This window comes from Crocodylus porosus, unplaced genomic scaffold (assembly GCF_001723895.1).
Source record: "Crocodylus porosus isolate Cpor-Errol unplaced genomic scaffold, CroPor_comp1, whole genome shotgun sequence".
Taxonomy (NCBI): domain Eukaryota; kingdom Metazoa; phylum Chordata; order Crocodylia; family Crocodylidae; genus Crocodylus; species Crocodylus porosus.
In genome coordinates, this window is record NW_017728943.1 from 37,817,655 (window position 1) to 37,824,807 (window position 7,153).

The 7,153-nt window shown below is 44.5% G+C and overlaps 1 protein-coding gene across 2 annotated transcripts in view; it reads right to left on the reverse strand.

Moving 5' to 3' along the window:
* Positions 1–1,493: 1,493 nt before the first annotated feature.
* The window catches only part of CEP68 (centrosomal protein 68), a 30,726-nt gene continuing 25,066 nt past the window's right edge, over positions 1,494–7,153 (reverse strand). For both annotated transcript variants that reach the window (XM_019549169.1, XM_019549170.1), the window contains exon 7: positions 1,494–2,270. The gene's annotated coding sequence lies outside the window, so the exon portion shown is untranslated. The remainder of the gene's footprint in view (positions 2,271–7,153) is intronic.

A 7,153-nucleotide genomic window follows, 5' to 3' on the forward strand; every position in this document is an offset into this window, starting at 1 on the left:
GAGGTAATTTTAGAGCCATTGGCTATAACTGGTAACTTGGGGATTGGGTGAGGACTCAGGTGACTGTAAAAGTGCAAATAGTGTCCACCTTTTAAAAAAATTAGTAAGAAAAATAGAATTACAGACTAGACTGGTCAGGCTGGCCTTGATCCCTGGAAAGGCCATGTAATCAAGGAATCTTTCTAAGCACCTGGAGAACAAGGTGATCAGAAACGGCCAACATTGATTTCATCAAGAACAAGTCATACCTGACCAATCTGATTTCCTTCTATGATAAGATGAGAGAGATTCTGTGGATGGGGAGAGACCCGGTACCTTCTTGACAGTGCCCCCTTCAATGACATTCTCATTAATGAGCTAAGGAAATGGGCCAAATGAAAGTACTGTAAGGTGGGTACATAACTGCTTGGATCTTCATGCTTAAAGGGCAGTCATCAAAAACTAAATGTCCAATTGGGAGAAGGTATCAAGTGGGGTCTGCCCTAGGTCTGTCTTAGGTCCAGTATTGCTTAATAGCCTAATTAAGGGTTCAGAAGATATGAGTGCATACTTGGCAAAGTTGGGTGGAGTTGCAAACGCTCTGGAGAGTAGGGCTAGGATTCAGAATGATCGGAATAACCAAGGTAAATGGTACAATATTAAATCGAATTACATTTACATGTGCTAAATGTTGCACTTAGAACACATACAAAATATAGATTGAGGAATAATTACTAGGCTGCAATACTTCAGAAAAGTATGTGAGGTTACAGTGGGCCATAAGCTTAAGGCCCACTGTAAGGTCAGAGAGTGTGCTCCTGTTACAAAAAACAGCCAGTTGTATGTACACTGTTAGGGCATGTTATTTGCAAGTGAAGGGAAGCAATTCTGCTCTACTTGGCACTGGTGAGGCCTCACTTGGAGTACCAATTCTGTAACTTCAGTTTTTGGCTCTACGCTTCAAGACAGATGTGGCCAAATTAGAAGTATCCAGCTGAGAACACTGAAACTGATTAAAAGTCTGGGAAATACGATTTACAATGGAACACTGGAAGAACTGGATTTAGTCTGGAGAAGAGAGAAAACAGGATTTGATAACAGCCTTCAAATAGCTGAAAGGGTCTGTATGGAGGATGGTGATAGACTATTCTCTGTGGTTGCAGGGGACAGAACAAAGGAGCAATGGTCTCAAATTGCAGGAAGGGAAATTTAGGTTGGATATTAGAAAGAATTTCCTTGCCTTGGGTTAAGCATTGGAAGAAGCTACCCAGAAAAGCTGTGGAATCTCTACCCTTGGATATTTTTGAGAACACTTTTGACAAACACTTGGCTAGGATGGTTTATATAGGTACATCTCTCAAGCTTCCTTCCAGCATGATTTTTATATATACTTCAAGTAATATCAGTCAACTATCATTATTTTGAAAAGGCAGAGGGAAAATACAAAGAAAGCCATCAGAAACTGGTAAAAAAAGAAATGAAGGGAAATTACTGATTCATAGAAAACTCTGACATCATCTGTGACCATGTTTTATGAACTTCAGCTCACATTAAGATAGTTCTGTGCATCTCTTCCAAATAAGTTCTCAAAGCTTTTGGCATATTTAATTATTATTCACTTAGCAAAGAACATTTGACCTTTCTGCATTGGACCTGACACACTTGAGTTACATGTGAACACATGCAAAATTGGCTTTGTAGTTGATGAGAGAATGAATCAAGTGCTTGGGTTGGTTCCGAGAAACAGAAGAGGATACAGTCATTATTGATCTCTACTGTCATGTTTTATATAGTAAAAGTTTATAAAAATAAATGCAGCAACGATCCAATAAACCACCCAGCATTACTGGAAATTGAAATGTGCATCATGGCAAAGCATCACAAAACACAGAGGCACTGAGTTTGGATGAATCATCATTCAGAAAGCCAGGGGATTGTGACATTTCTACAGTGCTAAAATGGAACAAGCAACTTCAAAAAGGGAAAAAGCAAATGAGACTATACCAATGAATACTTTTTTGAGGAGGACTTGTCCCTCCTTCCTTCATATAACAACTTAAACTGCAAAATTAAATAAAAACATGGTAAGCAAATAACCCTTTGGCATAGCTCTCACACCACAAACACTGATAAAAAGTTCCCCAGCTTCACTGGGTCTGTACATGACTGAATGGTTTCATTTCGGCATTACTGTAAGAGTAGAAAATGGTACTGCTCAGTCCCTTGCTGGAACACACCTGTCATCCATCCAGAGACTGCCTGATACATGCCATCTCTTCTAGAGGCATTACCTGAAATACAAAGAGAGTGCTAGTTACTGCCAGTTGGCTGCAGTCCCGGCAGAGAGAGAGAGGTCACATTTTGCACTGTTCAATAATCTCCAGTATACTTTTCAAAGCTGCCAGTGTCAGGTCCTTTTATCACTATCTTTTTCCTGTTAAATGATGTTTTGCTCTTATGCCTAAAAGCTTTGGAAGGAAACAAGTTCCTGGTTGCAACTAATATTTAAGAGTGTTTTGTGAGATGAGCAAAAAGAGGTTAGGTCTGCTACATTCCTATGGATTAAGCTGAAGTGCTATGAGCTAAAGAAGCATATTAACCATGCCTGTTAATACGGTAGGCACTCGGCCTCTACCACACTGGGCTGCAAGGAGAGTGGAAGATCTTGATGCACAGCATAGGGAGCAAAGAATTCGTCTGCATGAGACTGACATCAGCTGAATACCTGAGTACTATGTGCATCAGAGCAGTACCAAGCAATGAGCACCCTCCCCTCCACAACCCGCCCCTTCCAGCAATTAAACTGGAGGCTGCCCCCTCTAGGCAGCCAAGAAGGAGTGTGAGACCAGGAAAAAGAAAACAAGCTAGAGAGTGTGTGGCTAAGTGAGATGGCTGTACTCTCAAGATAGGAGTAAGTCCTGGGCTTTAGTCCTGGGCCCCTGCTTTCTAGTGGGGCAGAAGCTTTTCTACTATCCTCCATCTAATGACTTAAATACCAGTTGCAGTAGCATAGCTTCAAAAGATAGGCTGGAAAGGGGACTTGGATAATGTCTGACTCGGGGAGAGTGGCTAGGAAGTCAGAGAGCCGTGAGTTCCAAAGTCTCTCTCAATGCCAGGGAACTAGAAACTGGCTCCTGCTTTCTGGGCAAGTGCCCCAGCCACTCAGCAAGTGGAGCCTACTACCAGTAGTCCCCCTGCTTGAGTTTACCCAGGATACACCCTGGGCCAGCAGGTAATCCACTGAGTATGCTCAGTAGCCATGAGAATGCTAATGTATGCACACTGCACATGCAGTAGGATAGCAAGCTGTGTGCAAGGACCACAAATGGCAGCTACATACACTGCTATTTGGGCATGTAAAGTGGAACAGGATTCTGTCCTTTGTGTCCCAAGGTCCTTGGGGGCTCTGTGCAGGAGGGTGCAGAGGAAGATGAGTGCTTTTGGCTAAATTTTTCTTCCACTGAATATGCAAAAGTGCTGACTAAGCTCAACTGTACCACACTCTACGTAGGCACCAGCCAGACTTCTTGCCTTCATAAAATCAGAGAAGTGGGGTTGGATGGGACCTCCAGAGGTCATCTAATCCAACCCCCCTGCCTGAGGCAGGATCATCCCTATCCAAGCCATCCTCTACAAATCCATAACCTAAACTCTTCAAAAAATTACCATCAACCATGATGCCAGACAAGACATAATACCCTAACCTGCCATGGGCAAAGCAGGGAAACTACAGCAGCTTGCATGCACAATCCCTCTTGTTCTCAGGAGGCCCAGGGGCACAAGCTGCTGGAAAACATTCAACAGATTAAGCTGAAGCCTGTTTAGGACTAGAAAAATAAGCCTATGTGCCTGCCCACCAGCTCCTGATGGTGCATCACTAGTCCTGTCATGCCTCCAACAGGGACGCTGCACCTGAATTTTCAGTCATGTCTTATGCTAATGTCAATCTCAGAGACAGACAGTGCAGACCATTGGTCCTTAGTCTCGGGGCGAACACTTGCATCTTTCCTGCTCTCAGATTATTAAAAATACAACTGAACATGCAAGTGTAGAAACCCCCTGGGAAAAGAGTTGTTGTGCCAGCTGTGACCTAGACCTACTTAAGACACAGCCACTCAGCTGGCTAATTCCTGGCATTTACTGAAAGTCACTAGGGCTGGATTTGAGTCGCATGCACCAGGGATTGAATTGTTAAGAAAAGTAAATAAATCTCTTATTGTCCTCCCTCACACTCTGAAAGATCCATAAAAAAACTCACTTTATGGGCAGGTTTCACCCTAATGGGGCCCCCACATTTTTTCTGCGCATGCAAGAAAAGTATCAAGTCAGAACTTGATTTTATTCAGGTGTTTTAAGGGCATTTAACCCTGTGGGTCCTTTCCTTGGTTATTTGATTCCCCCCGTGAAATTTTGTCAGGGCAGTAACTGTTCAAACTCCTTCTGTGTAGCTGAGTAATACGCAGGGAAAAGACTGTTTCCCCTAATTCAACATAGGTCAACTTACAATTGGAACAATACCGTACAAGCACTACAGGCATTAACTCCAACAGCCTGCAAAGTGTTGGCATTTATTTGTTAGAAAGCCTTGCTTGTACACACTTTATAAAGAGATCCATCACACAAGAGCAGGTTCAAAACAACGTTAGGTTCTCTCGCAGTTCTAGGATTTAGTTTAAGAAGAAATCTTACAGGAATTAAGGCAGAGGTAGCAAAACTGAATGTTGAAGTTAGAAGTCAACAGAAGCGTGGTAACAATTACACCAGTTTCATGACTGCTTGTACCCTCTACCTTCTCATCTGCTAGTAGAGTTACTCCTTTACATGCTCTGATTTAGGACAGCACAGGCCTAAGTCCCACTCCAGTCAGGGTGCTTTTCTGCACTGAGACTGCTGGCAATTTATCTTCAGTGTTTTTCTGGGAACTGATCATTTATAGCAGACAGAACCCGGAAGCTGCAAGCCCTGCTGTGCTCCTTTAAAGCAGGCTGCTGCTTCCTGCTTCTCTTTCTCTTAGAGCTTCTTGCTGTGCCTCCCCTCCCCCCCTCTTCTTGCCCCTAAGATGATGACACATCCTCATGGTGCAGGAAGAGGCAGGGAGGAAACTGAGGAAATCCGTAGGCAGAAGCAGGCTAAAGAAACAGTAGGAACACTCCAACACCCTCTCCCAGGTTAAAGGGGATAAGAATGAGGGGGACACCCCGCGGTAGAGGCCACACAACTAAAAACATTCTGGCCTTAGGACAGGCGGAGTGAGAAGGCTAAGGCACCACACGCTGTTACGATGATGTGGGCTATGGCAGGGCGTTAAAAGGCACAGGCAGCAAACGCAACTGTGTCCAGTGTTTCCAAAGGGGGAGAGAAGCATGTTGCTTAGTTGGTTTCTGTATTCAAGTTAATTGCTGCATTTGCAACAGCAGGAAGTGGTGCTTACTCATCAGCTGGGCCTGCTGAGGGGAAGTAGTGTGCCATATGAGGAAGCAGTGGTCTACTAGGGAGGGAGATAAGATGTAGAGTTTATGTGGTTGGGGGATAAGTGGGCGTCTGGCCTGCACAGAGGGCCAGGAAGTGAAGTGCTCTCCAGAGCTGCACGAAAGCCTGGAGAGCTGCAGTTTAGTCAAAGTGCAATGGGCCACTGGGTTAGGATGAGGAGTCTGGGGATGGCTGAACTGTAGAGGGCCAGTTGTAGGCTGGCGGGACATCTTGGAGGTAAGGTACTGGGCAGGGAACAGCGGATAAGGAGGTATAGACTGCTTAGGTGTACACTCTACTCAGCTGAAATGCCTCTGAAATGCTGGCAAATGCCCAGCATGGATCCATCTCCAGTCAGGGGATCAGGACTACAGCATCTTGGGAACTGGGTATTTTTCAGTACACCCAATGTATAGTCCTCCTCCTCCATTGCTCACACCATCCAATTTGCAACCTTAAAGCTCTTATAACAGTTATTATACATGCAGATGTTTGTGTATCAATAGCTTAAGAGTAAAGCATATGCCTTACGCAGAATGGGCCAGAAGTGTGACAGCACTGTGCGCTAACAAACCTCAGCCTTCTGCCCCCTTGAAAAAAAATCATTCTAAAAATGCAGTTAGATATGTGACTATTAAAAGAGGCAAATAATTTCAGCACTACAATGGAAGATGACAGAACAGCTCAGATAATATCCTGAAGTAGGCAGGAACTGATGCCTCAACAGATGCAATGAAGGCTGAACCCTGCATGTCATCACATGCATCTATTTTATATGCTAGGTTTACAATAGCCCATTAAGGTGAAGTTATTGCCTCGTGTTTTTTTTTTGTAATCCCAGGCTGAACATCAAGTTCTGTGGAACAAGTAAAAGGGCAACTTACAAGTTTCAGAGAAAATAAAATAAATCCAAGCCCTCTAAACACAATGCTGGGCTGTTTTACACTGGTCATTAGAATGAAGCAGTGCTAAAGAAAGAAGTGCTTCATAGCATAGGCTTTTTTTGGTCATAAAGGCTTTTTTTTTTTGCCTATAATCTGACATGCCAACACGGTTCCAGAGAAGTGCCAACGCTCTGTCTTCCACTGGTGACACCTGTAGCAGCCACCCTGTGTCTGCCTGGGATCAGGGAGGGGGAAATCTCTGATGTAATCTAAGGCTTTGATGTGTAGTTCTCCGGGGTAATTCTTAAAGACAACACTCCCCTCTCTGCCCCTTCCCCACAACACACACACAGCTGTCTGCTCCCATTCTGCTTGTCTCTGGCAGCCATGCCTGAGCTGAGCCAAGCCCACAATCTGAGGGACAAAGAGGCTGAGAAGGGGGAGATGCTACTTCTACTAGCAGCCGTTTCTGCTGCCTTCTCCAGCAGATTTTCAGCAACACTTCAAAGAAAGCTGGCTGCACAGAGGCTACTTTCCAGTTCTGCCCACAGCAAGCCACATGCAGCTCCAAGGAGTGTACCATTGGATCTCCATTCAAGTGTGATCAGGGCTTGCGAAGGACAAGAAATTTGCCTACCCCAGTCTGTTCTAGGTCTGACCCCTGAAGCATCAATCAGCGGTCATTTTTTGGAAGAAACACCAAGAAAACTTGCAGTATAAGACAAGGGAACAGCCCGCCCACCAAGGACGTTTTTCCTTATAGCTGTGCAAGAGTGGGTCCATAAGAGCTGCAGTGGTGCAGCTACATGCTCACCCCCCCC